Here is a 26,839-nt window from a genome sequence, read left to right as displayed (position 1 = left end):
ATGGCAAATCACTGCAGTGGCATATTCCACACACACAATAATTATGGATATGTGAGCAGGGAAAATTGTGCTAAATGTTGAAAGATTGTACATTGGAGGCAACGATGCTTACAGTCTGAAAAAGCCTATGTGCAAGTCAAAGTGCTGCATAGCTCAGGAAAAATGATGACTGGAAAGCAGTAGGGAATGCATTCACTCAATGACAGACACTGATCAGAGCTAACTCTCCCTCGAATGATCCGACCAATGGCATGCAAGTCCTGTTCACAAACCTTCCTCCCGGAGTCATATGTTTTATGTCAACATTTATGATGAGAAATCCAATGTCAACATTTATAATCAGAAAACCCTATGGAAATAATGCAACTTTTCCAATGTAGAGTTGCCTGTCACCATGTAGTAGCAGGCTCCAGTCACTCAGTGGCACTGTGAACATAGCTGGCCCTTTCCCCCAATTGCAGCAGCCATGTTATTTTTCATTTGTTGGTTGAATGTTTTTACTCAATGGATGCAATTCACTTTATCTTATTTTTAAAAAATCTCTTTTCAGCCTATTTTCAGTTACTGAGCTTCTTACCCCTGGTCAGTTCTCCGCAGCCATCTTGCTTCTCTTTCCACTTTCCAACATTGACTGGGATTCACTTAGTGTTAGAGGTCTAGATGGAGCAGAATTTGTAAGGAGCATCCAGGAGGGTTTTCTAGAGCAGTATGTAAATAGTCCAACTCGGGAAGGGGCCATACTGGACCTGGTGTTGGGGAATGAGCCCGGCCAGGTGGTTGAAGTTTCAGTAGGGGACTACTTTGGGAATAGTGATCACAATTCCGTAAGCTTTAAAATACTCATGGACAAAGACGAGAGTGGTCCTAAAGGAAGAGTGCTAAATTGGGGGAAGGCCAACTACACCAAAATTCGGCAGGAGCTGGGGAATGTAGATTGGGAGCAGCTGTTTGAAGGTAAATCCACATGTGATATGTGGGAGGCTTTGAAAGAGAGGTTGATTAGCGTGCAGGAGAGACATGTTCCTGTGAAAATGAGGGATAGAAATGGCAAGATTAGGGAACCATGGATGACAGGTGAAATTGTGAGACTAGCTAAGAGGAAAAAGGAAGCATACATAAGGTCTCGGCGGCTGATGAAAGACGAAGCTTTGAAAGAATATCGGGAATGTAGGACCAATCTGAAACGAGGAATTAAGAGGGCTAAAAGGGGTCATGAAATATCTTTAGCAAACAGGGTTAAAGAAAATCCCAAAGCCTTTTATTCAGAGATAAGGAGAAAGAGGGTAACTAGAGAAAGGATTGGCCCACTAAAGGACAAAGGAGGAATGTTATGCTTGGAGTCAGAGAAAATGGGTGAGATTCTAAACGTGTACTTTGCATCGGTATTCACCGAGGAGAGGGACATGACGGATGTTGAGGTTAGGAACAGATGTTTGATTACTCTAGGTCAAGTCGGCATAAGGAGGGAGGAAGTGTTGGGTATTCTAAAGGGCATTAAGGTGGACAAGTCCCCAGGTCCGGATGGGATCTATCCCAGGTTACTGAGGGAAGCGAGAGAGGAAATAGCTGGGGCCTTAACAGATATCTTTGCAGCATCCTTAAACACGGGTGAGGTCCCGGAGGACTGGAGAATTGCTAATGTTGTCCCCTTGTTTAAGAAGGGTAGCAGGGATAATCCAGGTAATTATAGACCGGTGAGCCTGACGTCAGTGGTAGGAAAGCTGCTGGAGAAGATACTGAGGGATAGGATCTATTCCCATTTAGAAGAAAATGGGCTTATCAGTGATAGGCAACATGGTTTTGTGCAGGGAAGGTCATGTCTTACCAACTTAATAGAATTCTTTGAGGAAGTGACAAAGTTGATTGATGAGGGAAGGGCTGTCGATGTCATATACATGGACTTCAGTAAGGCGTTTGATAAGGTTCCCCATGGCAGGCTGATGGAGAAAGTGAAGGCGCATGGGGTCCAAGGTGTACTAGCTAGATGGATAAAGAACTGGCTGGGCAACAGGAGACAGAGAGTAGCAGTAGAAGGGAGTTTCTCAAAATGGAGAAGTGTAACCAGTGGTGTTCCACAGGGATCCGTGCTGGGACCACTGTTGTTTGTGATATACATTAATGATTTGGAGGAAAGTATAGGTGGTCTGATTAGCAAGTTTGCAGACGACACTAAGATTGGTGGAGTAGCAGATAGTGAAGGGGACTGTCAGAGAATACAGCAGAATATAGATAGATTGGAGAGTTGGGCAGAGAAATGGCAGATGGAGTTCAATCGGGTCAAATGCGAGGTGATGCATTTTGGAAGATCCAATTCAAGAGTGAACTATACAGTAAATGGAAAAGTCCTGGGGAAAATTGATGTCCAGAGAGAATTGGGTGTTCAGGTCCACTGTTCCCTGAAGGTGGCAACGCAGGTCAATAAAGTGGTCAAGAAGGCATACGGCATGCTTTCCTTCATCGGACGGGGTATTGAGTACAAGAGTTGGCAGGTCATGTTACAGTTGTATAGGACTTTGGTTCGGCCACATTTGGAATACTGCGTGCAGTTCTGGTCGCCACATTACCAAAAGGATGTGGATGCGTTGCAGAGGGTGCAGAGGAGGTTCACCAGGATGTTGCCTGGTATGGAGGGCGCGAGCTATGAAGAGAGGTTGAGTAGATTAGGATTATTTTCATTAGAAAGACGGAGGTTGAGGGGGGACCTGATTGAGGTGTACAAAATCATGAGAGGTATAGACAGGGTGGATAGCAAGAAGCTTTTTCCCAGAGTGGGGGATTCAATTACTCGAGGACGCGAGTTCAAAGTGAAAGGGGAAAAGTTTAGGGGGGACATGCGTGGAAAGTTCTTTACGCAGACGGTGGTGGGTGCCTGGAACGCGTTGCCAGCGGAGGTGGTAGATGCGGGCACGATGGCGTCTTTTAAGATGTATCTAGACAGATACATGAATGGGCAGGAAGAAAAGAGATACAGACCCTTAGAAAATAGGCGACATGTTTAGATAGAGGATCTGGATCGGCGCAGGCTTGGAGGGCCGAAGGGCCTGTTCCTGTGCTGTAATTTTCTTTGTTCTTTGTTCACTGCTGAGTTCTCTCTTCCCGACCTCAGGCCTGCTCCCACTCCACACACTACTGAGTCTTCCACTGCTCCTCTGTCCCTTGGCACACTCACTGTGAATCTTACAGGCTTGATGATCCCTCCATGATGTCCACTCCATTTTTTTTCCCCTCCCTCCCCAGGCTGCAATTGAAAAGCTCCTTTTGGGGACATCACCAGTAACAAGCTTTTAAAATGCTCAGGATTTCCGAAAGGGCTGACCCAAGATTTTGGAGAGGCCCTGTTCCATGACGCATTTCCAGTTTTGAGGAACAGGGCCTTCCCCAAAGTTGTGGGGAAACCCTTTAGGCAATCCTGCCCTCTCAATTTCAAATGCCAGTTCCCCATTCAAGGCCAGTCACAGGCTTTGATTTGCAAGAGACCCATTTCCGAAAAGACTTACCTACAACTTCAGGGAAAGCCACTATTATTTAAAGTGGAAAGGCTTTAAATAACAGAGGCTTCCTTTAATCTATGGATGTCAGTGGCACTGCATATCATTGCTCCTTCTTTCCATTCTGAAGACTCATTTCTTTCTGTTACTTTACTTTTCACTAACCCCACGCCTGCCTTCTGCTCGCATGACTGGTGATCCCGTTATAGACTCCCATTTCTTTTTACCCTTTGCTCTTTCCATTTCCTGCCCAAACAATCAAGTACCACTTCTTCCTGCCCCTCTCCCTTTCCCTGTAAGATTCACTCCTTCCTAGCACCTCCCACCTATTGCCACCTGTCGCCTTGTGTTTGCTACCAGGTTAGAGCCCATGGCCTTGCAACTGAGAAGATATGCATGACCTGCTGTCTTGCTCAACTGGCTGGATGCCTTCTTCACCTCACTGCCTTATAGTCACCATCAATGCTTCCTCTAAGCTGTGTGAGCGCACAGCAACTTGAAAGCCCCCACGCATGCTGTGCACAAGTCGGTCCCTTTAAATTACCGCTCATGCACGGCCGCACAAAAAAAATTAAAGGGGCCAGGCACTGAAACAAATCAATCACGCACTTCAAAAAAATTAGAGGAAATGTCAATCACCATTACAGAATTTTGCCTTCCTGCCAAACTAGCCACTATCTTTCCCAAAAAATGAGTTGAATAACTACGTGAAGGAGAAAGAATTAAAGGGATAATTGCAGGGAAATATGAGGCTACTCCTGCTCCTATGTTCCTATGTAGGGAAAGAGTGGGGGAATGAGATGAACTGGATTGCTTTAAGAAAGAACTGGAGCTAATGGGCCTTCTGTGCTGCACTATTCTTTAATTTTATAAGTTGACATTCCTAATAAAAGTAAGGATGTTATGCTTCAGTTACACAAGGCATTGGTGAGACCTCATCTTGAAAACTGTGTGCAGTTTTGGTGTCCTTATTTAAGGAAGGATGTGAATGCGTTGGAGGCAGTTCAGAGGAGGTTTACTAGATTGATACCTGGAATAAACAGGTTGTCTTATGAGGAAAGGTCAGACAGACTGGGGTTATTTTCACTGGAGTTTAGAAGAGTGAGGGGAGACTTGATTGAAGTATATAAGATCCTGAACGGTCTTGACAAGGTGAATGTGGAAAGGATGTTTCCTCCTGTGGGTGAGTCCAGAAGGAGGGGGCACTGTTTTAAAATGAGGGGTCGCCCTTTTAGGACAGAGATGAGGAGAAATATTTTCTCTTTGCGACTTTGGAACTCTCTGCCTCAGAAGGTGGTGGAGGCGGGGTCATTGAATATTTTTAAGGCAGAGATAGAGTCTTGTTAGGCATGGGAATCAAAGATTATCAAGGGTAGATGGGAGTGTGGAATTTGAGACACAAACAGATCAGCCATAATCTTATTGAATGGGGGAGCAGGCTTGAGGGGCTGAATGGCCTCGTCCTGCTCCTAATTCATATGTACATATGTTCGTAATCATATGACACAAGAGAGAGAGAAAAGACTGAGAAAGATAAATCAGTATGAAAAGAGAAAGTGAGAGAACTGGAAAAAGAAAGGGACCGAGAACCTGAAGAAAAGATACAAACAGACGAGAAAAAAAAAGGAAGATGAAATGCAGAGTTAGGGAAAAGAGAGAATGTATCCTCTGATTTAGGGTGAGCAATGTCACAACAGAACCATTAGTAATATATTAAAGTTGTGTGTACCATGCACTCCTGTAAGCGTCACACTTAAATATATTTTCTGACTCACTCTGAGCAAAACCACAGGAGACTGGCATATATATAGATCAAAATCAAAATCGGCTGTAAGACACTATTTTAAAAAAAAATCACCCCATGATTGTCCGTGAAGAGTAGAAAATTACAGAAATAGGAACTACATGTGACGTACACTCCTGCAGAATAAATGCATGCAGCTGATAGCTTGGCGTGAGACCCTGGTGAAGATTGTCAGAATGCCAGTGATGATGAAGTAACAGCATATGTGCACAGTTTGATAGCATCAGTCCCAGTGTCTGAACAGGGACTTGGGCAAATCAGGCAGGAGGCTGCTTAGGACACAGATACGTGAATTCTCCGAGAGACTACGCAAAATGGAGCAGTGCTGCTTCGAGGAAACAGTGGCCTGTTAGAATTATAGAGATGAGCTCTGAGGAATCAAGTATTTAGTGTTCAGAGGCAGTAGAGTTATAATTCCTCGCAGCCTTCGTTAAAGCAAGTACCCATGGTGTGTTTTGGCATTGAGAAACGCAAGCAGATCCCACGAGGTTCAGTGTTGGTCAGGACTTGACCAGGAGAGAAGCAAACCAGAACTTCATGTCTCATTTATCAGCAACGGGAACAGGACTGTGTCCAGTTAACATCAGACCACAACAGTAAGTTGCTTCAGTTCTCTTGGAATACAGTGATGGACTGTTACTCCAATTATCCAGCAGTCTGCACTTTGACAAATGTCAGGCAGAAACTATTCATTCAAGCAATGAAATCAACATTCTGGAAGCAGAAATGATAAAGCAGAAATTCTAAACAATAGTGGGTCCTGATAACATGATATTTTCTGTTTGTAGAAGAGTTGAACTAGTTCCTCTCTATCTACCTTATCAGATCCCATAATCATTTTAAACACCTCAAATAGAGCACCTTTTAATCTATATTTAAGGGAATACAGACCAAGTCTATGCAACCAATCTTATAATTTAACCCTCTAAGGCCCAGTATCATTCTGATGATCTGTACCGTACCCTCTCAAAGGCCAATATATTCTTCCTGAGTTGCGGTGCCCAGAAGTGAACAGGGTACTCCAAATGTGGTCTGACTTGTCTTTATGCATAACTTCCACTTCTTCACATTCCACCCCCCTTGAGAGTTTTTTTTTGACTATTTTAAGTAGCTGTCCACTAGTTTTAATGAATTGTGAACATGCACCCCATAAATATCTCTGCTCCCCCACAGGTCCAGTGGGCAAGTTACAATGTCACAGCTGGTTGACTGTTGCTGAGCTGCACAGGCCAGGAAGGGCCCAGTTGCCATGCCTATTCGATCCCTGGTCTCTGCTGTCTTTGGCTGGACTGACGACACTGGGTCAGGGCCAGGGATCTACCCCTGATCAGTGACCTGCCCCGGTCATGCCTCAGTAATCCCCGAGTGGAAGTGAAGGAACATGGACAGCGTCTGATCCTGCTGCAATTGCTCTCTCGTGTGTCCGCTGTGGCTCAGCTTGTAGCACTCTCACCTCTGAGTCAGAAGGTTGTGGGTGCATAGTCCTACTCCAGGACTGGAGCACAAAAATCTTGGCTGACACTGCACTGTCGGAGGTCTTTCAGATGAGATTTTAAACCAAGGCCCTGTCTTCTCTCTCAGGTGATGTAAAAGATCCCATGGCACTATTTTGAAGAATAGCAGGGGAATTATCCCCAGTGTCCTGCCCAATATTATCAAATAGTCGTTTGGTAGTACAGAACTTGAGAATTGCTGTAAATAGAGATATGTTGTCGGAGCTTTTCATCTTGTACTCATCAGGGCAATATGCAAGAATAACCAATGTAAGGGAAAACAACAACTGATACTGCATGAGCAGAGAGTGCTGATTGGTTGGCAAGTGAATTCTGACTGGTAGAGGTGTTGTCATGAACTGGTGCATTCTCCATGGCAACGCCTCTACCAATCAGAGTTGTGCACAAACTAGCTACCACATTACCAACATTACAACAGTGATTACACTTCAAAAGTACTTCACGGCTATAAAATGCTTTGGGATGCCCTGCGTCATGAAAGGTGCTTTTTCAATGTAAGTCTTCTTTCTTTTTCTTTCCTCGCTGCTTACCATTTAGGAAGCATAATATGATGAAAATGCTGAGTTCCAACTCACGAAAGTAAATGGCCTCAATATGTTACAGTCCAATGCTGACAAGAATCCTACCTGTTTTTCTGTTTGAAACTTCTTAATGCAACTTATTTTCATCCTGCTGTTACCAGTATTGGAGGAGTCAGTAAAACCTGGAATGCAACAGAAAGGACATCACAACTAAAGAACTGCTTTTCATCTCAGAGTACACTCCCAACTGTACAAGTCACACAACACTCTTGAAAGGAATGCAGAAGACCATGAGCTTTAAACTGATGCTTTTAAAAATATCTTCCATGAAATTTATCTCACTAGTTTAATGATGTAAAATAGTAACATCTACAGTGCAATGTTACTTTAACATGATATAAGAATCTTGTCAGGAGTTTCATGAAATTAGGAGCCAGGCGACTGAGCATCTCTGACTGACATATTGATGGAGTGGAGATGGCCACTAGCACAAACGAAGTTACAATGAAAAGCTTGACTTAGAATCACCAAGCCCTGTTTCTCTGAGTTGTGAAGTGGACCTGAAATGGAGTGGGCATGTTGCGAACAAGATTACAAGTTCCAGCCTTTCTTTTCTGTGACTGAAACAAAAGGAGTGCATTTTAAAAGTGTAGTTCAGGGAGTCAGTGAGCAGATACAGGTCAAGTCCTTTGCTACTGGATGCACTGTTTCTCATCAAACTAAAGCAACATGCTTGACTCCTTATGGACCAAGCTCTGAAAGGTCAGTGCTCGAATTTTACACAGATCAATTGGTACCATCTTCTTTTACATACCAGGAGTGTTCTATTCAGTTACATCACAGCTGAAGGGGGAAATTGAAATAGCTCCACTATCTGTAGGTACTTGACTGTGCTGTTTTAACAATCTCTTGTAATACAAATGCAAATGCACTGCTGTACCATGAGGACTCATTCCTATTCCAGACTTTGGTCATAATATTGAGAAACAAAATGTACCATCTCTGTGCATGAGAAATTGGAGCAATTCCCCAACCTCCTAAAACTCAGTAAAAAGACACAGATGCTTTGCCTTTTGTTCCATTGAGTGTGTTCTCGCCCAGCATAGATGAACTGCAGCTTCCAAATGCTATTTTGACCTCACAGTGCAGCAAAATATTATTTTTGTGATCATGAACCTGAGGAATTCTGGGTACAATGATCTGTGTTGTTCTGAGCACTGCAATACTTGTCTTGATTCCAATAGGCAAGGTTAAAAACAATCTAAACAAGCATACTGCTTTCATTGGTAATCACCCCATGTCACTTCATTTCTGATTGCTTTGGCTGCAAATTGATACATAATCCCATCGAACTCAAGAATTAGGTGTTGTTGTATGTTACTGATAGCGTTTTCATTTGCTAGGCTAAGCTTTGTTTACAGTATCTCGGAGTCTTTTTAAGTCAAAACAGTAACTCCTTTATTACAATTATATTAACCATATACACTTTCCCTAAGCCTGCCGACTCTTCTACTCAAGATGCTACTTGCTTCTTCCAAGCCTATTACACACATAAAGTAACATGGGAGCAGGAATAGGCCATTCAGCCCATCGAGCCTGCTCCACCATTCAATAAGATCATGGCTGATCATCCATTTCAATGCCTTTTTCCCACACTATCCCCATATCCCTTTATGTCAATTGGTATTTAGAAATCTGTCAATCTCTACTTTAAACATAATCAATGACTGAGCTTCCACAGGGCTCTGTGGTTGAGAATTCCAAAGATTCACAACCCTCTGAGGAAAGAAATTTCTCCTCATCTCTGTCCTAAGTGGCTTCCCCCTTATTTTGAAATTGTGTCCCCTGGTTCTAGACTCCCCAACCCGGGGAAACATCTAACCTGCATCTACCCTGACTATCCCTTTAAGCATTTAGTAGGTTTCAATGAGATCACCTCTCATTCTTCGAAACTCTACAGGCCCAGTTTCCCCAATCACTCTTAATAGGACAGTCCCACCATCCCGGGAACAAGTCTGCTGAGCCTTCGTTGCACTCCCTCTATGGCAATAATATCCTTCCTAAAGTAAGGGGACCAAAACTGCACACAGTACTCCAGGTATGGTCTAACCAAGGTTCGATACAATTGAAGCAAGACTTCACTACTCCTGTACTCAAATCCAAGCAAGCAATAATCTAGGCAAGCAAATCAGCGCAGTCCTGAGGCTTTGCAGTCTGTCAGTGGTCTTTTGGTTAAATCATCTGCCAGTTCAGGTGGATGCTAAAGATCCCATGTCACTATCTGATGAAGAATAGAGGAGCTCTGCCAATGTCCTGGCCAATGTATATCCCTTGACCAATGACACCAAAATACAGATTAGCTGGCCATTTATCTCATTGTTGTTTATGCAAAATGGCTGCTGCATTTGTTTACATACCAATAATGGCCACACTTCAAAAAGTAATTAATTGGCTGTAAAGTGTGAAAGTCCTGAGGATGTGAAAGGCACTATATAAATGCAAGTTCTTCTTCACATACCATTACCAGGTTTGCGAGTATTTGCCCTGTGGTATTCAGATCTGTTCTTAATGCTTTGACTCAAGAAACTGCATTTGGCTTCTCAACTGACGAGTAGTTTCACACTGTAAGCTATGAGGAGGGTAAATTGCTTACCCAGTCAGGCCCTGAGTTAGAATGGAGTGCAGGTTAGAGGATGGGCACTACTGTATTAGAACCTGACCAGCGAGGCCCTGCTCGGGGCACAGTATTGGAGGATTTGTCCTGTAGTTTCATACGCAAGATCAAAACATTGTAATGAGTCTAAAGGGTTATTCAAAATCATGAGGGGTCTAGTTAGAGTGGATAGAGAAACTGTTCCCATTGGCAGAAGGTTCGAGAACCAGAGGACACAGATTTAAAGTGATTGCCGATAGAACCAAAAGCAACATAAGAAAAACTTTTTTACCCAGTGAGTGATTAGGATCTGAAATGCGGAATCTGAAATCTGAGAGTGTGGTGGAGACAGATTCAATCGTGTCTTTCGAAAGGGAACTGGATAATTATTTAAAGGGAAAAAATTTGCAGGCGACAAGGAAAGGATGGGGTAGTGGGACTAGATGAATCGCACTTGCAGAGAGCTGGCATGGGCTCGATAGGCCAAATGGCCTCCTTCTGCGCTGTAACCATTCTATGATTCTGTTATTGAGCAGCGAATCAAAGTGAAAATTCAACCATGCAGCTCAACATCCAACGGGCTTTGTTGAAAGCTGCTCTGCATTATGTTGGACACAGTGAGCACTTAGTCCAAGACTCGATGGATCTCTTTCCTCTGCATCCTTGAGATTTCAAAACCATTCATGGAGTATGAATCTCTCCCTTTTTATCCTTCCTTTGAGGAGTATGTCAGATCTGCTATGCTACATTTAATCCGCCATATTTGTCCTACTCAGTTATTTTGTATAACCTGTTTTTACACCTTAGTCATTGGTAAGTGCCGTTTGATTTTTCTTTTGTGTTCTTACAAGAGGTCATCGACCTGAACATTAACTCTGTTTCTCTCTTCACAGATGCTGCCTGACTGCTGAGTGTTTACCAGCATGTTCTGTTTTTATTTCAGATTTCCAGCATCTGCAATATTATGTTTTTGATTTTCTTTGCCTTTTGTTATTCTGTCAGTTTTACACCATCAGTTCAGTTGATGGAGGAAAACCTGGGGCAGGTGTTTCGCCCCCATAAAGAGCTGTCGAGTTATTTACGGCACAGAAGGAGGCCATTTGCCCCATCGAGTCCATGCCTGCTCCCTGTGGAGCAATCCAGTCAGTCCCACTCCCCCGCTCAATCCCTGTCGCCCTGTAAGTTTGTTTCCTTCAAGTGGTCAACCAATTTCCTTTTGAAATCATTGATTGTCTCCGCTTCCACCACCCTCACGAGTTCCAGGTCATTACCACTCGCTGCATAAAAAAGATCTTCCTCATATTCCCCTGCATCTCTTGCCCAAAACCCTCAATCTGTTACCCCTAGCCTTTGCATCATCAGTTAATGGTAACAGTGCTTCCTTGTCATTGAGTCATAGAGTTATACAGCACAGAAACAGGCTCTTTGGCCCATCGTGTCGGTGCCGGTCAAGCACCTATCTATTTTAATCCCATTTTCCAGCACTTGGCCCATAGCCTTAGATGCTGTGGCGTTTCAAGTGCTCATCTAAATACTTCTTAAATGTTGTGAGGGTTCCTACATCTACCACCTCTTCAGGCAGTGTGTTCCAGATTCCAACCACCCTCTGGGTGAAAACATTTTTCCTCAAATCCCCTCTAAACCTCCTGCCCCTTACCTTACATCTATGCCACCTGGATATTAACCCCTCCACTAAGGGAAAAAGTTACTTCCGATCTATCCTATCAATGCCCCTCATAATATTGTATATCTCAATCAGGTCCCCCCTCAGCCTTCTCTGCTCTAAGGAAAACAACCCTAGCCTATCCAGTCTCTTTTCATAGCTGAAATGCTCCAGCCCAGGCAACATCCTGGTGCATTTCCTCTGCACCCTCTCCAGTGCAATCACATCCTTCTTAAACCGTGGCGACCAGGACTGTACACAGTACTCCAGCTGTGGCCTAACTAGCATTTTATACAGCTCCATCGTAAACTCCCTGCTCTTATATTCTATGCCTCGGCTAATAAAGACAAGTATCCCATATGCCTTCCTAACCACCTTATCTACCTGCGCTGCTGCCTTCAGTGATCTACAGACAAGTACACCAAGGTTCCTCTGACCCTCTGTACTTCCTAGGGTCCTACCATCCATGTATATTCCCTTGCCTTGTTAGTCCTCCCAAAATGCATCACCTCACACTTCTCAGGGTTAAATTCCATTTGCCACTGCTCCGCCCATCTTACCAGCCCATCTATATCGTCCTGTAATCTAAGGCTTTTCTCCTCACTATTTCCAACACCACTAATCTTTGTGTCATCTGCGAACTTACTGATCATACCTCCTATATTCAAGTCTAAATCATTAATGTACACTACAAACAGCAAGGGTCCCAGCACTGATCCCTGCAGTACACCACTAGTCACAGATCTTCACTTGCAGAAATAACCCTCGACCATCACCCTCTGTTTCCTGCCACTAAGCCAACTTTGGATCCAATTTGCCAAATTGCCCTGGATCCCATGGGCTCTTACCTTCTGAACCAATCTCCCATATGGGACCTTATCAAAAGCTTTACTGAAGTTCATGTAGACTACATCAACTGCCTTACCCACATCTACATATCTAGTCACCGCCTCGAAAAATTCAATCAAGTTTGTTAGATATGATCTCCTCCTGACAAAGCCCTGCCTCTCCAAGTGGAGATTAATCCTGTCCCTCAGAATTTTTTTCCAATTAATGTGCCTCATTCTTGGCGGGTGGGGCCCTGCATGACACAGAGCTTTGGGCCTAGGCAGCTGAAGGCACAGCCTCTCATGGTGGAGTGAAGAAAATCGGAGATGCACAAGAGCAGCGCAATTATCTCTGACAATTTCATAGATGCATGAAAATGTGGGCCTACTGTTCAGTGTTGGGTTCAGGGAGCCAGTACCAAATGTAAACATGGGGTCCTGGCTCAGGTCCTCTGACCACAATTACAGAAATATGAAAAATAAAGCTGCCGAAAGTGTATCGCAAGGGGAATGGAATACAAAAGTAGAGAGGTTATGCTTCAGCTATACAGGGCATTGGTGAGACCACATCTGGAGTACTGCGTACAGTACTGGTCTCCTTATTTAAGGAAGGATGCAAATGCATTGGAGGCAGTACAGAGAAGGTTTACTAGACTAATAGAAACATAGAAAGTAGGAGCAGGAGTAGGCCATTTGGCCCTTCGAGCCTGCTCCACCATTCACTATGATCGTGGCTGATCATCTAACTCAGTGGCCTGTTCCCGCTTTCACCCCATACCCTTTGATCCCTTTAAGACCTAAGAGCTATATCTAACCCCTTCTTGAAAACATACAATGTTTTGGCCTCAACTGCTTTCTGTGGTAGCGAATTCCATAGGCTCACCACTATCTGGCTGAAGAAATTTCTCCTCATCTCAGTCCTGAAAAGTTTAACCCATATCCTTAGACTATGACCCCTGGTTCTGGACTCCCCCACCATCGGGAATATCCTTCCTGCATCTACCCTGTCAAGTCCTGTTCGAATTTTATAGGTTTCAATGAGATCCCCCCTCACTCTTCTGAACTCCAGCGAATATAATTCTAACCAACTCAAGCTCTCCTCATACATCAGTCCCACCATCCCAGGAATCAGTCTGGTAAACCGTTGCTGCACTCCCTCTATAGCAAGAAAGTCCTTCCTCAGATAAGGAGACCAAAACTGCACACAATATTCCAGGTGTGGCCTCACCAAGGCCCTGTATAATTGCAGCAAGACATCCCTGCTCCTGTACTCGAATCCTCTTGCTATGAAGGCCAACATCTTCTTCTCTTCTCTGGCCTCCTTATCTCGAGAGACAATGGATAAGCGCCTGGAGGTGGTCAGTGGTTTGTGAAGCAGCGCCTGGAGTGGCTATAAAGGCCAATTCTAGAGTGACAGGCTCTTCCACAGGTGCTGCAGAAAAATTTGTTTGTCGGGGCTGTTACACAGTTGGCTCTCCCCTTGCGACTCTGTCTTTTTTCCTGCCAACTGCTAAGTCTCTTCCACTCGCCATACTTCAGCCCCGCCTTTATGGCTGCCCGCCAGCTCTGGCGGACGCTGGCAACTGACTCCCACGACTTGTGATCAATGTCACAGGATTTCATGTCGCGTTTGCAGACGTCTTTAAAGTGGAGACATGGACGGCCGGTGGGTCTGATACCAGTGTCGAGCTCGCTGTACAATGTGTCTTTGGGGATCCTGCCATCTTCCATGCGGCTCACTTGGCCAAGCCATCTCAAGTGCTGCTGACTCACTAGTGTGTATAAGCTGGGGATGTTGGCCGCCTCGAGGACTTCTGTTTTGGAGATACGGTCCTGCCACCTGATGCCAAGTATTCTCCGGAGGCAGCAAAGATGGAATGAATTGAGACCTCGCTCTTGGCTGACATACGTTGTCCAGGCCTCACTGCCATAGAGCAAGGTACTGAGGATACAGGCCTGATACACTCGGACTTTTGTGTTCCGTGTCAGTGCGCCATTTTCCCACACTCTCTTGGCCAGTCTGGACATAGCAGTGGAAGCCTTTCCCATGCGCTTGTTGATTTCTGCATCTAGAGACAGGTTACTGGTGATAGTTGAGCCTAGGTAGGTGAATTCTTGAACCACTTCCAGAGCGTGGTCGCCAATATTGATGGATGGAGCATTTCTGACGTCCTGCCCCATGATGTTCATTTTCGTGAGGCTGATGGTTAGGTCAAATTCATTGCAGGCAGCCGCAAACCTGTCGATGAGACTCTGCAGGCACTCTTCAGTGTGAGATGTTAAAGCAGCATCGTCAGCAAAGAGGAGTTCCCTGATGAGGACCTTCCGTACTTTCCGTACTTTGGACTTCGCTCTTAGACGGGCAAGGTTGAACAACCTGCCCCCTGATCTTGTGTGGAGGAAAATTCCTTCTTCAGAGGACTTGAACGCATGTGAAAGCAGCAGGGAGAAGAAAATCCCGAACAGTGTGGGTGCGAGAACACAGCCCTGTTTCACGCCACTCAGCCTTTTTTACCGCCTGTTGCACCTGCATGCTTACCTTCAGCGACTGGTGTATGAGAACACCCTGGTCTCGCTGCATATTCCCCTCTCTCAGTTTATAGCCGTTCAGATAATAATCTGCCTTCCTGTTTTTTGCTACTGATGTGGATAACCTCACATTTATCCACATTATACTGCATCGGCCATGCATTAGTCCACTCACTCAACTTGTCCAAATCACCCTGAAGCCTCTCTGCATCCTCCTCACAACTCGGCCTCCCATCCAGTTTCGTGTCATCTGCAAATTTGGAGATATTACATTTAGTTCCCTCATCTAAATCATTAAGGTATATTGTGAATAGCTGGGGTCCTAGCACCAATCCCTGTGGTACCCCACTAGTCACTGCCTGCCATTCGGAAAAAGACCCATTTATCCCTACTCTTTGTTTCCTGTCCGCCAACCAATTTTCTATCCATCGCAATCCACTATCCCCAATCCCATGTGCTTTAATTTTACATGCTAATCTCTTATGTGGGACTTTGTCGAAAGCCTTCTGAAAGTCCAAATAAACCATATCCACTGGCTCCCCCTCATCAATTCTACTAGTTACATCCTCGAAGAATTCTAGTAGATTTGTCAAGCATGATTTCCCTCTCGTAAATCCATGCTGACTCTGTCCGATTCTATCACTGTTCTCTAAGTGCTCTGCTATAAAATCTTTGATAATGGACTCGAGAATTTTCCCCACTACTAACGTCAGGCTGACTCGTATATAATTCCCTGCTTTCTCTCTACCTCCCTTTTTAAATAGTGGGGTTACATTAGCTACCCTCCAATCTGTAGGAACTGTTCCAGAGTTTATGGAATCTTGGAAGATGACCACCAATGCATCCACTATTTCTAGGGCCACTTCCTTAAGTACTCTGGGAGCATACCATCAGGCCCTGGGGATTTATCGGCCTTCAATCCCATCAATTTCCCCAACACCATTTCTCTACTTATACTGATTTCTTTCAGTTTCTCTCTCTCACTAAGCCCTGTGTTCCCCAACATTTATGGTATGATATTTGTGTCCTGGAATGGGCGGACTGACTTACGAGGAATGTTTGGACAGGCTAAGCTTGTATCCGCTGGAATGTGGAAGAATAAGAGGTGACTTGATTGAAACATATAAAGCTTCTGAGAGGTCTTGACAGGGTGGATGTGGAAAGGATGTTTCCCCTTGTGGTAGAATCGAGAACGAGGGGTCACCGTTTAAAAATAAGGGGTCGCCCATTTAAGACAGAGATGAGGAGAATTTTTTTCTCTCAGAGGGTCGTGAGTCTTTGGAATTCTCTTCCTCAAAAGGCAGTGGAAGCAGAGTCTTTGAATATTTTTAAGGCAGAGGTAGAGGTGGATTCTTTTTCTTTTGGGCCTCCTTATCTCGAGAGACAATGGATACGCGCCTGGAGGTGGTCAGTGGTTTGTGAAGCAGCGCCTGGAGTGGCTATAAAGGCCAATTCTGGAGTGACAGGCTCTTCCACAGGTGCTGCAGAGAAATTTGTTTGTTGGGGCTGTTGCACAGTTGGCTCTCCCCTTGCGCCTCTGTCTTTTTTCCTGCCAACTACTAAGTCTCTTCGACTCGCCACAATTTAGCCCTGTCTTTATGGCTGCCCGCCAGCTCTGGCGAATGCTGGCAACTGACTCCCACGACTTGTGATCAATGTCACACGATTTCATGTCGCGTTTGCAGACGTCTTTATAACGGAGACATGGACGGCCGGTGGGTCTGATACCAGTGGCGAGCTCGCTGTACAATGTGTCTTTGGGGATCCTGCCATCTTCCATGCGGCTCACATGGCCAAGCCATCTCAAGCGCCGCTGACTCAGTAGTGTGTATAAGCTGGGGATGTTGGCCGCTTCAAGGACTTCTGTGTTGGAGATATAGTCCTGCCACCTGATGCCAAGTATTCTCCGAAGGCAGCGAAGATGGAATGAATTGAGACGTCGCTCTTGGCTGGCATACGTTGTCCAGGCCTCGCTGCCGTAGAGCAAGGTACTGAGGACACAGGCCTGATACACTCGGACTTTTGTGTTCCGTGTCAGTGCGCCATTTTCCCACACTCTCTTGGCCAGTCTGAACATAGCAGTGGAAGCCTTACCCATGCGCTTGTTGATTTCTGCATCTAGAGACAGGTTACTGGTGATAGTTGAGCCTAGGTAGGTGAACTCTTGAACCACTTCCAGAGCGTGGTCGCCAATATTGATGGATGGAGCATTTCTGACATCCTGCCCCATGATGTTCGTTTTCTTGAGGCTGATGGTTAGGCCAAATTCATTGCAGGCAGACGCAAACCTGTCGATGAGACTCTGCAGGCATTCTTCAGTGTGAGATGTTAAAGCAGCATCGTCAGCAAAGAGGAGTTCTCTGATGAGGACTTTCCGTACTTTGGACTTCGCTCTTAGACGGGCAAGGTTGAACAACCTGCCCCCTGATCTTGTGTGGAGGAAAATTCCTTCTTCAGAGGATTTGAACGCATGTGAAAGCAGCAGGGAGAAGAAAATCCCAAAAAGTGTGGGTGCAAGAACACAGCCCTGTTTCACACCACTCAGGATAGGAAAGGGCTCTGATGAGGAGCCACCATGTTGAATTGTGCCTTTCATATTGTCATGGAATGAGGTGATGATACTTAGTAGCTTTGGTGGACATCCGATCTTTTCTAGTAGTCTGAAGAGACCACGTCTGCTGACGAGGTCAAAGGCTTTGGTGAGATCAATGAAAGCAAGGTAGAGGGGCATCTGTTGTTCACGGCATTTCTCCTGTATCTGACGAAGGGAGAACAGCATGTCAATAGTCGATCTCTCTGCACGAAAGCCACACTGTGCCTCAGGGTAGACGCGCTCGGCCAGCTTCTGGAGCCTGTTCAGAGCGACTCGAGCAAAGACTTTCCCCACTATGCTGAGCAGGGAGATTCCACGGTAGTTGTTGCAGTCACCGCGGTCACCTTTGTTTTTATAGAGGGTGATGATGTTGGCATCGCGCATGTCCTGGGGTACTGCTCCCTCGTCCCAGCACAGGCATAGCAGTTCATGTAGTGCTGAGAGTATAGCAGGCTTGGCACTCTTGATTATTTCAGGGGTAATGCTGTCCTTCCCAGGGGCTTTTCCGCTGGCTAGGGAATCAATGGCATCACTGAGTTCCGATTTGGTTGGCTGTATGTCCAGCTCATCCATGACTGGTAGAGGCTGGGCTGCATTGAGGGCAGTCTCAGTGACAGCATTCTCCCTGGAGTACAGTTCTAGGTAGTGCTCAACCCAGCGGTCCATCTGTTTGCGTTGGTCAGTGATTATGTCCCCCGATTTAGATTTGAGGGGGGTGATCTTCTTGATGGTTGGCCCAAGAGCTCTCTTCATGCCATCATACATTCCTCTGATGTTTCCGGTGTCTGAGGCCAGCTGAATATGGCTGCATAGGTGTTGCCAGTAGTCGTTTGCGCAACGCCTAGCTGTTCTTTGTGCAGTACTTCTGGCTGCTTTAAGTGCTGCGGATGTTAAATCGCTGGGGGCTTTCTTGTAGTTCAAAAGTGCAATGCGCTTAGCGGCTATGACAGGTTCCAGCTCTTCATTATGAGATTGAAACCAGTCTGCATTTCTCTTCGCACTTTTGCCGTAGGTGGTCAAAGCTGACTCATAGATGGCGTCTCTGATGTGGGCCCACTTGGTCTCAGCATCCCCTGTGGGAGTGTTTTGAAGGGCTGTTACAAGTGAATTTAGAAATTTTTGTAACAGCTGTGGGTGAGAAATTCTGCTCGTGTTGATGCGCGGGTGGCCCTTCTGCTTGGAATGATGCAACCTCTTTGGTCCGAGTCTAACCTTGCTGCACACCAGGGAGTGGTCGGTGTCGCAGTCCGCACTGTGGAAGCTGCGCGTGATTTGAACACTGTTTAAGGCGGCTCGCCTTGTGACAATGAGGTCTAGCTGGTGCCAACGACGTGATCTTGGGTGCCTCCATGAAACCTGGTGACAGGGTTTAGTGTGAAAGAACGAGTTGGTGATGCAGAGGTTATGATAGGTACACAACTCAAGCAGTCTCTGCCCGTTCTCATTCATCCTTCCAACGCCATTTGTCTTCCAACGAGGTGGATAGATTCTTGATAAGCAAGGGGGTGAAAAGTTATCGGGGGTAGGTGGAAATGTGGAGTAATCAGTTCAGCCATGAACTTATTGAATGGCAGAGCAGGCTGGAGGGGCCGAGTGGCCTACTCCTGCTCCTTTTTCGTATGTTCGTATGTAAGTTCAACAGTGTAGTTGCATCCACACTTCATGTCACAGTGAGGATCAGTGCACAGCAAAGGGATTAAATTTGGCCTTCTATTTCCAAATGTGATATCCTAACAGTACTTCAGTAAAGTGTATTTAGTGCAAGTTTAATTACCTATAAAGCAATACTGACTGAAGGCAATGAAACAACAAATCTTTCGTATGCCCTTTGGCAAGTGACCAGATTTGAAATAATGAAAGTTCTTATATATGCAGGTTCTTTAAGTGTTTATCCTGGAGCCAAGGCAGTGAAGACAAAACAGATACCACATCCTGAAGGTGTGGCACGTCTAAGTGTATGATTGTACGCCAGCATTGTTATTCTTGAGTTGTGTGTTCACACGTGTCTTACAATGCTTTCCTTTGTAATACAACACAATAACCGTTCTTTCTTGAATATTAGGCTGATGAAACAAAGCCAAATACCTGCTGGAACAATTTTCAGGGCATGAGAGTAATTCATGTGCAGATGAATGGCTTCCATTGTTAACAAGTACTTGCAGGGTTATATGGAAGCTGAGTAATGTGCCATAGCAACAGACCATGCCTGCATTCCCCCATCATTCTACAATCCACTGAAAGTGAACACTCATGAAATATTCAACATCCATTCAACTCAGTGACATACAGGGACTCTTGGATACTTTGAAGAAATAAAAGAAGCAGTGGGATGTATCTAACTGTTGCAGCAGTCATTGGCATCAACTACTTCATAGAAACAAGTATAAAAATCATCTAATTTCTTTAATTGACATAATTGTCAAAAGTGTCTAGATTTGATAGCACGTGTATGGATCTGGAGAATAGGATATCGATTTGGTGGAATCTGAAAATCAATCTTTTATATAAAGGAGCATTTGACTGACATAACTGAAGGTGCTGGAGCTGAAGGCTATACTCTAATATATACGCTGTTCTGAATTCAGTCATCATTGGCAATCCCTCGTATAGAGGATGATTCTTCCTTGCAGACGGTTGTGTGGAAGTGAGATGTTAGTGTTGGCTGTGGGTTTGCAGATGGCTAATAAGCCCTATCTCAGCCTTGCAGGCTCTCCCACATTGAGGACATTGGTTGTTCTCTGGTAGAGGTGATGGTGGATTGTTGGCTTGAGCAGCTGCCCTCTCCTTCTGTCTGTCTCACCGTTCTCTCTCATTGGCAGCTCTTGTTGACTGGAAGGTGTTGACACCATTTTTGATAATGGATCACCATTTTGGTCATGATTCAGCATCTGCTTCCTATGTGTTAATGTTAATAGAGCAGACCTTCATAAAGATTGTCTTTGAAACGTTTCCTTTGGCTTCCGTGTGAACGAACTCCCTGGCATAGCTCTGACCACAGCATGGGTTTGGGCGGTCTTGAATTGGGCATTCTGATGAGATCTTCCATCCATCCCAGCCGATGTGAGATTATCATGGCCTCAATGCTTGAAATATCTATGTCTTGTAGGATGCTAATGTTTGTTTTGGTGTCCTCCCACTTGATTCACAGGACCCTTCTCAGTCAGCAATGATGATGTTGTTCTCGGGCCTTGATACGGCGTTATAAATTGTCCAAGCTTCAGCACCATAAAGAAGCGCGGGGAGAACCACTGTCCGACAGACTTTGAGTTTAGCGTCGGGTCTGATATCATGCATCTCGAAAACTTGAGTACATAATTTACCATAGACTGAGCTAGCGCATTGGATTTGGTGGTATACCTCTCCATCCATGTCAGTTTTTTAGGATACATAGCTTCCAAGATATGAGAAGTGAGGGAGATTTTCCAACACTTCACCATGAATCTCAATTGAATTTGATACACTTGGTGTGGGCTGGTAGCAGACTGTGGTCCTCCTGGTGTTCATGGAAAGTTCCATGTTCTCGTAGGCTCAGGTGAGTACGCTAACTATCCATTTCAGTTATTCTTCAGAGCGAGCACTAACTTGTGCATGATCAGCATACTGTGGTTCTATTACAGAAGTGGTGTTGTCTTGATTTTGACCTTCAGCCGGTTGAAGAACTCACCATCAGTGTGATACGTTATTAACACACCTGGGGTGAGCCTGTCAGTTGCTGCACGAAAAATTAAGAAGTCATTGCACCAACACTATTGTGAATTCAGCAGAAGTGTACATATAGTCCCGTACAGAAAATACACAACTGATTTAAGTAGAATATGAAGGCAAGTCACAATTTTCAATATGTCATTGCCACTAGTCTCTGGGATGACCTTGTATGTGTAACTTACAAGTATTATCACAAAGGGATGGATTTAATAGGCCCCCTGGAGATGGGCTAGGAGGTGGGGAGGTCCACGGATTCCATCATCCCACTACTGCTGCTCATGCCTTCAGCCATCTAAACTCCAAGCTCTGGAATTCCCTCCTTAAACCTTTCCTTCTGTCTCCCTCTCTCTCCTCCCATAAGACATGACTTAAAACTTAATGACTGCAAATGGAATTTAACGCAGACAAGTTTAAAGTGATGCATTTTGGGAAGTTAAACCAGGGCAGGACATATACAGTGAATGGCAGGGCCCTGGGGAGTGTCCTTGAGCAGAGAGGCCTTGGGGTGCAAGTACATAGTTGCCTGAAAGTGGCAACACAGGTAGACAGGGTGGTGAAGAAGGCGTTTGGCATGCTTGCCTTCATCGGCCGAGGCATTGAGTACAAGAGTTGGGACGTCATATTACAGTTGTACATAACGCTGGTTAGGCCGCATTTGGAGTACTGGTTCTGGTTGCTGCACTACAGGAAAGATGTGATTAAGCTAGAGAGGGTGCAGAAAAGATTCACAAGGATGTTGCCTGGTTTGGAGGGCTTGACCTATAAAGAGATTGGATAGGCTGGGTCTGTTTTCCCTGGAGCGAAGGAGGCTGAGAAGGAACATGATAGAGGTATATAAAATTCTGAGAGGCATAGACAGGGTAGCTAGCCAGAGTCTGTTTCCATGGTAAGGGTGACTAAAACTAGAGGGCATAGATTTAAGGTGAGAGGGAGGAGGTTTAAAGGGGATCAAAAGGGTAAATTTTGCACACAAAGAATAGTGGGTATCTAGAATGAGCTGCCTGAGGAGGTGGTGGAGGCAGGAACAGTAGTGGCATTTAAGAGGCATCTGGACAGGTACTTGAATGCGCAAGGTATAGAGGGATATGGAATTAATGCAGGCAGGTGGGATTAGTATAGATAGGCATTTTGGTCTGTATGGACGCTGTGGGCCGAAGGGCCTGTTTCTATGCTGTCCGACTCTATGACTCTATGAAAACCTACCTCACTGACCAAACATTTGGTTACCTGTCCTAATGTCCCCTTCTTTGGCTCAGTGTTTTTATTTACCTGATTATGTTTCTGTGAAGAGCCTTTGGACATTTCACTATGTTCAAAGTATTATACAAATACAATTGCTTTAAACAACATATATTCAAGTGTAGGGATCTGTCCTCTGCAGGAAAAAGGAACAAGTCCAGTTGTTGTGCCTTTTTCTTAAATTAAACAAAAGTGTGGGGACAATAATTCTTTGGTGCATTTTCCATGGCAACGCCTCGAGCAATCAGAGCCAACATGCTGACCAATCAGCACCCTTTTCTCATGCTGTATAAATTTTTGCTCCGTTTGAAATTTGACATTCTTGCATATGTCATGATGAATGCAAGATGAAAATCTTCGACAGCATGCCTCTTTTTTCAGCAATAAATACAAATTGTTGTTTTGTACAATAATTCTTTTCCAATTCTTCATTTTTCACATCGGGACCAAAGATACAAGTGCAAAAATACAAGAATCATAGTAAGAAGAAGATATCAAGTTTGACTCACATCTCTAATATTCAATACCCTTAATTCTCATCAGTCAATGCTGCTGCTATGGTAACAAAAGAAGCTGCTCCAAGACCTTACTGACACCATACTGCTTCAATCCCATCCCTGTCGGATGACTTTGCACCCCAAGTACCAGTATTTTTTCTTATTATCTCCCTTCCCTTTTTAAGGTGCTTTCCTTGGTATAACATTTGTCTTTTCCTTCCCACTGGAGCTCAAGATTGATGCAAAGGGATTTGGGATACAGTAGTCTCATGCTTATTGTAGTGGACTCGTAAACCAGAGGTAGGTGAGTTCAGAATTCCACCCTGGCAAGTTGTGAAATTTAATTTAATAACTGCGGTAACTTGTGGGCGAGCAGCAGAAAATTAACACAACATCTGTTAAACTGTTGTAAAACTCCAAGTGGTTCACAAATATCTCTCAGGAAAGGGAACATGCCACTGCCTTCCAGGTCTACAACACACTCCAGTGTGGTTAACTCTTAACCTCCTCAGGGCAACTCAGAATAGGCAATAAATACTGACTTGACAGCATCGTTCACATCCCAAGAACAAATTTGAAATAAGTTTTGTACTGTCATCTTCCATAACAGACACATACTTATGTTAATGAATTGGGAGTTGAGTTGTTCCTGCCCCCCTGCCTATTTTGCAACTTCACGGAACGTTATACGTCTCCCTGTGACATCTTCCATTCCCTGACCAATTGGACAACCAAGTGGTCTAGTTTGCATATTTTAATAATCATAACCCTTATAATTACCCCATTTCCCTTTTCAACAGAACTAATCAACAGAAGTAAGGTTATTCATTTCAATACCATTGTCATTTATGGATTTTTTTCAAACATGTTGACATAAATATGAATAATATGTTACAAAAGCTGAGGAAAATATTTAATAAGGGGTCCTGCAGATTTCCTAGACCTTGGGAGCAATGTACTTGCATCTCAAATAATCATCGACTGTGGAATCATTTAATTTGCCCCACTGCTTTCTTATATTAAAGTACTTAATGATTTGAACATCTGGCCTGAACTACACACACAGACATCCACCATTTATCAGTTGATGTGGCAAATATTTTTCAATTACTGGTCCCACACCTTCAGTTTGCAATTGCCCTGGTGACAACCTTGAATTCAAGAGACTATTGGGACTTGTTAATATGCCACCCATAAGTGACCTTTTATGTGCAGCACTCTTTGCTTTCGTGCAGGTTCACAAAGTTGTATCACTGCATAGTCACTGATAGAATTGATGTCTGAGAAATTGAGGAATGTGTTTCATGATGGAACTATTCATTAATCTCATTTAAAAAAAAGGCAAAGTGGTTGCTTATAAAGACCGTCACACAAAACAACAGGTGCAGGAAGTTTGTTAACCATTTTTTTTTAAAAGCATTTTATTGAAAAATGCAGTCAAGGATTGCGTTTCATACTGTAGTAGTGAAAGTTGTTTCATTTCAACAGAGATCAAGTTATCCATTTTCCTGTACCCTGTAACAGCTTAATCAAGAGCTGAATCAAGTCATCCAATTTAAATGGAAACATCTAACTTTAAGAAAGAGCTTGCATTTGGATAGTGCCTCTCACAACCGCAGGAGGTCCTAAAGTGCTCTGTGTCCAATGTTTTGGGGGAAAATGGCAGCCAAATTAAACATAGGAAGGACCCAAGAACAGCAATAAAATAATGTCCAGATAATCTAGTTTTGAGATAAAAATTGGCCAGGAGGACTATGGGGAAAGAGCATACATATGAACATATGAATTAGGAGCAGAAGTAGGTCATTCGGCCCCTCGAGCCTACTCCGCCATTCAATAAGATCATGGCTGATCTGTTTGTGTCTACACTTCCATCTACCCCTGATAACCTTTGATTCTCTTGCCTAACAAGAATCCATCTACCTCCACCTTAAAAATATTCAATGACCTTGCCTCCACCATATTCTGTGGCAGACAGTTCCAAAGTCGCACAACCCTCAGAGAAAACATTTCTCCTCCTCTCTGTCCCAAAAGCATGACCCCTAATGCATGGGAGTGGCACTAATTGGATAGCTCTTTCAAAGAGGTGGCACATACATGATGGGCTGAGTGGCCTTCTTCTGCGCTATATGATTCTCAGACACTGGGGAGGATTTCCCTGCTATTCTTCAAATAGTGCTGTGGGATCTTCTACATCCACCTGAGGCAGGAGACAGGGCTTTGGTTTAACATCTCATCCAGAAGACAGCACATCCAAAGTACAGAATGCCCTCAGTACCACAAACTGGGGTGTCAATGTAGATTACGTGCTCAAGCCCGTGGAGTGGGCCTTGAACCCAAAACATCCTGATGCGGAAGTGAGAGTGATACCACAAAGCCACCACTGACACTTCAGTTAGCCCATCACTTTTCAGTCATCTCTTCGGAATGTCTAGTCCTGATAAATGATGGGAGTTTTGAAAAAAAATTGGATATAGTAGTGGAAGTTACATCATAAAATGGAACCTGGCTTGTAATGGCAGAAATGTTTGTTGTGTTGTTGAAGGAGTATAAAGAAAAGCAGTGCCGATGCTCTTAACTGTACTCCAATTCCTCATTTGTGGTACACTGCCACTTTCCTTGCTACGGTTGGGTCCAGTCTTAATGCATTGTTGCGCCACCTGATATGCTGCTCCTTTTCAATTCTGATGTTATTGTATTAAAATGAAGAATAAATATTTAATAAAAAAATTAAATAAAGCTTTCACTGTATTTGTTGAAACAATGAACTTGAGACAAGAGGCGGCGGCAACATAATCCAAATGATTTGATTTGAGATGAGGAAATTTCTTATTTATCTTATTAAGATATCACGGGTTTAATTGGCTAAACCCCAAAAATCAGCACGGGGATCGTGGTATACAATTAAACACATTCATTGCATTTCAGGCATCATTGGATTTCGGTGCTGCCTACTGTTTCAAATGATTGCTGTGTGCAACCAGGGCTGCCCGCATTGTTATTTGGCTGCATGCATCAGTAGGCAGACCAACATCGTGAGTGGCTAGTGCTACTTAAAGGCAGCCTGCATCTCTTATATGTGAGGTGCATTATGGCTGCAAGAGGTAGGGGGGATTTTTTTGAAAAGTGAATCTAGGCTGTGATGCTTTGAGCAATGACTGAACATACGAGAGTGTAAGCATCAAGGTTTATTGTCAATCAACTAGAAGTCTTCGTGGATGAGGTGGGAGAAAGGAAAGACATCCTGTATCCACAGAAGGACAGGAGACCCTCCAGACATATGCTCAGGAGGCAGTGGGAAGAAGTAGTAGCAGAGGTCAATGCCAGGTGTGTTGTTCCAAGAACATGGATGCAATGCAGGAAGAAGTTTAACAATCGCACTTAAGTTGCCAAGGTCAGCGAATTCATCGTCAAAATGGTGTATCCTACCAACAGCACCACCAGCCTTAACCACTGCTCAATTTATTACACCGCCCCCTCCCCCCTTGCCGAACCGCCAACAATCTCTATCAATCATAACTCAATCCTTCAATTTGTACATTTACCTCATCATCACACAGCTGAGTGTCAGGTATGACTCTGTTGGTAGCACACTCACCTGAGAGTCAGAAGGTTGTCAGTTTAAGTCCCACTCTAGGGGCTGGGTTTTACCAGCCCCTCAGCATCGTGGATCGTGGCGAGGAGGCCCGTAAAATGCTTGCGGGAACAGCCTGCCACGACCCACAACGCCGAGAAGGCCCCGCCGGATATTAGCGGCAGTGACGAGGCCCAGGTGCGGCCCCCCACCCCACCCCCCGGCTGCTTTA

General features: G+C 44.5%; 1 protein-coding gene across 8 annotated transcripts in view; it reads right to left on the bottom strand.

The window, feature by feature from the left end:
• The window catches only part of LOC137368959 (teneurin-3), an 891,767-nt gene that overhangs the window by 693,759 nt on the left and 171,169 nt on the right, over positions 1 to 26,839 (bottom strand). For 7 of the 8 annotated variants that reach the window (XM_068029337.1, XM_068029332.1, XM_068029334.1 and 4 more), the window contains exon 3: positions 7,433 to 7,509. The exons of the other annotated variant lie outside the window; for it this stretch is intronic. The gene's annotated coding sequence lies outside the window, so the exon portion shown is untranslated. The remainder of the gene's footprint in view (positions 1 to 7,432; positions 7,510 to 26,839) is intronic. 8 annotated transcript variants of the gene reach the window in all.

The sequence above is a fragment of the Heterodontus francisci genome, chromosome 4 (genome assembly GCF_036365525.1).
Source record: "Heterodontus francisci isolate sHetFra1 chromosome 4, sHetFra1.hap1, whole genome shotgun sequence".
NCBI classification, from domain to species: Eukaryota; Metazoa; Chordata; class Chondrichthyes; order Heterodontiformes; family Heterodontidae; genus Heterodontus; species Heterodontus francisci.
Note: the sequence above shows the minus strand (reverse complement) of the source record. Positions and strands in the feature narration are given on the sequence as shown.